Here is a 4,350-nt window from a genome sequence, read left to right on the forward strand (position 1 = left end):
GTACTTCCACATGGGATGTATTGTCAGAGATGATGTATGTTTGTTGAGGGTTTGCTAGCTGTGAGTCACGCAGCAAACAACCGCCGCAGCGGTTACAGCATATAGTGGGAAATTTGTGGATGTATGACTTTGTGGGAAGTCTATGTACTGTCAGATTTACTGCAGCCTTTGTTGAGGGTCGAGTGAGGTTTTATTGAGCTGGGGGATTCTCGAATGTTGAGATCCTTTCGGTGATACAGGTCTTGGAGCGATCCCTCGAGCACCCTTAGATAGGCAGCTAGGATGTATTGACTGTGAGTTAGACAGTTGGGATTGCAGCTTTGCTTTACTGCCGTTGAGGCATTGTCACAGTCTATGCTTACAGGACAGTGATAGGACAGTGAGAGACAGTACAGGTGCAGGACAGGTTTACCCGCAGCTTACAGTGTCAGAGAGACAGTGTTTTTGAGCTGTTTTTTGGTCTGTTTTTAGTACACCAGAGCCATTTTACAAAGGAGACTCTGCCAAAATTTCTACAGAATCTGAAGCTTTCTTGGTTCATTTGACAGGTTGATATTGGTTTAGAGGTCAGTTTACAGGGGAAACTCTACCGAATTTTTCCCAGGAAAGTAAACTACTGTGAAGCGTAGCTATGGCTGGATCACAGGACACTGCTCTTTACAATATCAAGAAGCTGGATGGAACCAATTTCCCATTGTGGAAGAAGCAGATTTGGCACGTGTTGGTACAAAAGAAGCAGATAAAACCTATAAAGCTCAAGGGGATAAAACCAGAAGATATGGACGAAGATGAATGGAGCGAAATGGATGAATTGGCACTTTCTACCATTATGCTGACTTTGGCAGAAAGCGTTTACTTCAATGTAGCATACGAGATGTCGGCTTATCAAGCATGGTTAAAGCTGAGTGATCTTTATGAGAAGCAGAGTGCAGCTTCACAGGTATACTGGCTTAAGAAGCTTGTTGACTTGAAGATGAAAGAAGGGACACCTATGTCCAATCATCTGAATGAATTCAACACAATCTACAGTCAGTTGTCAGCTCAAGGTGTCAAGTTTGATGAACCTGTTAGAGCTATGTTCCTGTTGATCATATTGCCGGAAAGTTGGGACACTTTTCGCACAGCTTTGAGTAATTCTGCACCTCCAGATGGTTTGAACATAGCAGGTGTAGAAGGAAGTCTGCTTACTGAAGAAACCAATAGAAAGACAATGGAAAAAGGCAAAGGAACAGCCTTAGTTGTCAGGGGAAGGACCAAAGAAAAGTACAAAGGTGGAAAGAGGAATCAGTCTCGTAGCAAGTCCCGCAGTGCTAAAGGCAAGAGTGACATAGAATGCTACCATTGTGGCAAGAAGGGTCACATGAAAAGAGACTGCAGAGAATGGAAAGCAGAAAAAGGCAAAGAGAAAGCTGAAGACCATGGTGAGAAGAACAAGTCCTCAGTGAAGATTCAAGAAATAAATGTGACAAACACTGTTGCAGAGGATGACAGTCCAGTGTCAGGAGACATCTACTTCTTGAAGAATACAATGGACTCAGCTCTTCTTACAGCATCTTATGGAAATGCACTGAGTGACTGGATAATAGACTCAGGGGCATCACTTCATGTGTCTCCAAACAAGGAGTGGTTTACTTCTTATGTGCCCACTAAAGATCATGTTCGGCTAGGCAATGGGCAGACATGTGAGATCTTAGGTGTTGGAGATGTTCAATTGAAGTTTCAGAATGGCTCTTCTTTCACGCTGAAGAATGTGAGACATGTTCCCGCAATTACAAAGAGCTTGATCAACACAGTTTTACTTGATGATGCTGGCTACGTCACCACTTTTGGACAGAACATGTGGAAGATATCCAACGGTTCTATGACAGTAGCACATGGAGTAAAGTCTGGAGGACTTTACATGATTTATGTATCAAATGTCTCTTAAAATGTAATCAATGTAACCGAGCAGCCGAACGTTTCTTTGTGGCATAGCCGGTTAGGACATATGTCCAAGAAGGGAATGGAAATCTTGTCTCGTTCTGGTTATTTGCCTGGCTTTTCATTTAATGATTTTGAATTCTGTGAACATTGTCTATATGGTAAGCAAACACAGCAGCCACATAAGCATAGAAGCAGTAGAAGAGATACACAGTTGGCACTTGTTCATAGTGATTTGCCTAACCTATCTCTAGGGGGAGCTTCTTACTTTATGACATTTATAGATGATTACTCGAGGAAAGTATGGGTTTACTTTCTCAAGCACAAGGATGAAGCGTTTAGTGTTTTCAAAACGTTTGTGACACTTGTGGAGAATCAGAGTGGCAAGAAGCTTAAATGCTTACGCACTGACAATGGTGGAGAGTATGTTTCAAAGGCCTTTCAGGACTTTTGTGAGTCAAAAGGTATAAAACGTGAACTTACTACTCCTTACAATCCTCCTCAAAATGGTGTTGCTGAGAGGATGAATAGGACCATACAAGAGAAGGTCAGAAGTATGTTGTCTAATGCACAACTGCCAAATGGGTTTTGGGCTGAAGCTGTATCAACAGCTGTTCATCTTGTAAATAGATCTCCTAGCAAGGTTTTGCAGAAGGATTCAGTGCCAGAGATGGTATGGTCAGGCAAAATGCCCTCATACAAGCATCTCAGAGTCTTTGGCTGTGAGGCATATACTCACGTTCCAAAGGAATTTAGGAACAAACTTGAGCCAAAGAGTAGAAAGTGCATCTTTCTAGGCTATGGTAATTCTGGTGAGATGGGGTACAGACTTTGGGATCCCGAATCCAGAAAGGTTGTCCGCAGCAATGATGTTCACTTTAATGAATCCAAATATCATTCTAAACCAGAGAGGGTTAAGGAGATTAGAAGAGTTGTCTTCCAAGAAGATGGACCTGCACGTGCAAGACAAAATGTCAGGGCTCAAGAGGAGCAAGGACAGGATAGAGTGGAACCACAGGTTGTGGCTGAGCCTGAGCCACCTATTGTGCGTAGATCTGGACGTGTCACGCGACCTCCTGATAGGTTTGTTCCATCTATGAACAATGTCATGTTGACTGATTGCAATGAGCCTTCATGTTACAAGGAAGCAGTGCAAATGAAGGACTCCGGGAATTGGCAATTGGCCATGCAATCAGAGATGACAGCTCTGCATAAAAACAAGACATGGAAGCTAGTTAAATTACCACAGGGAAAAAAGGCTCTACCTTGTAAATGGGTTTACAGGTATAAGATCACCGCTCATGATAGTCAGCCAAAGTACAAAGCAAGGCTTGTTGCCAAGGGCTTTAAGCAAGAACAAGGCATTGACTTTGATGAATTCTTCTCTCCGATGGTCAAGATGACTACATTGAGATGCTTTCTTGCATTGGTTGCCATATTAGATTTGGTGTTGCACCAAATGGATGTCAAGACAGCGTTCTTGCATGGTGATTTAGATGTGGAAATTTACATGCAGCAGCCAAAAGGGTTTGTTGAGAAAGGCAAGGAAGATTGGGTATGCCAGTTGTTAAAGAGTCTTTATGGCTTAAAACAATCACCGAGGGCATGGTACCATAAATTCCACAAGTTTATGCTTTCTCAAGGCTACAAACGTAGTGAGTTCGATCACTGTCTATATACAAAGAAGGCTAAGGATGGTAGTTGGCTGATCCTTATTTTGTATGTGGATGACATGTTGATTGCTGGCAAGCACTTGGAAGAAATTTCAGCTTTGAAGTCAAAGATGGAAAAATCGTTTGACATGAAAAACATGGGTGAGGCAAGTCATATACTTGGTATGCGCATTGAGAGAGACAGATCAAAGAAGTTGATTTGGTTATCTCAAACAGAGTATATTGACAAGGTTTTGCAACGTTTCAATATGGAGAAGGGAAAGGCATTGAGTGTTCCATTGCCACCATATGTGAAACTTAGCAAACAAGATTGTCCTGTGTCTAAAGAAGAATAGGCTGAAATGGATAAGATTCCATATGTGTCTGCAGTTGGTAGTTTGATGTATGCAATGATTGCTACTCGCCCAGACATTGCATTTGCAGTGGGAGTAGTAAGTCGATACATGTCAAACCCAGGCAAGAAACATTGGGAGGCAGTGAAAGGAATATTGAGATACCTGAAAGCTACAAAGAGTATGCGTATATGCTATGGGAGTCAGGAGCTAAGTGTAAATGGTTTTACAGACTCAGATTATGCATGTGACTTAGACAACCGAAGGTCTACGTCAGGGTATGTCTTTACATTGGCTGGTGGAGCAGTATCATGGCGTTCTAGATTACAAGATTGTGTTACTCAATCTACTACAGAGGCTGAATATGTTGCAGCATCAGAGGCATGCAAAGAATCAATTTGGCTTAATCGACTAGTAATAGATTT

This window comes from Adiantum capillus-veneris, chromosome 29, assembly GCF_014529385.1.
Source record: "Adiantum capillus-veneris isolate H3 chromosome 29, ASM1452938v2, whole genome shotgun sequence".
Classification (NCBI taxonomy): domain Eukaryota; kingdom Viridiplantae; phylum Streptophyta; class Polypodiopsida; order Polypodiales; family Pteridaceae; genus Adiantum; species Adiantum capillus-veneris.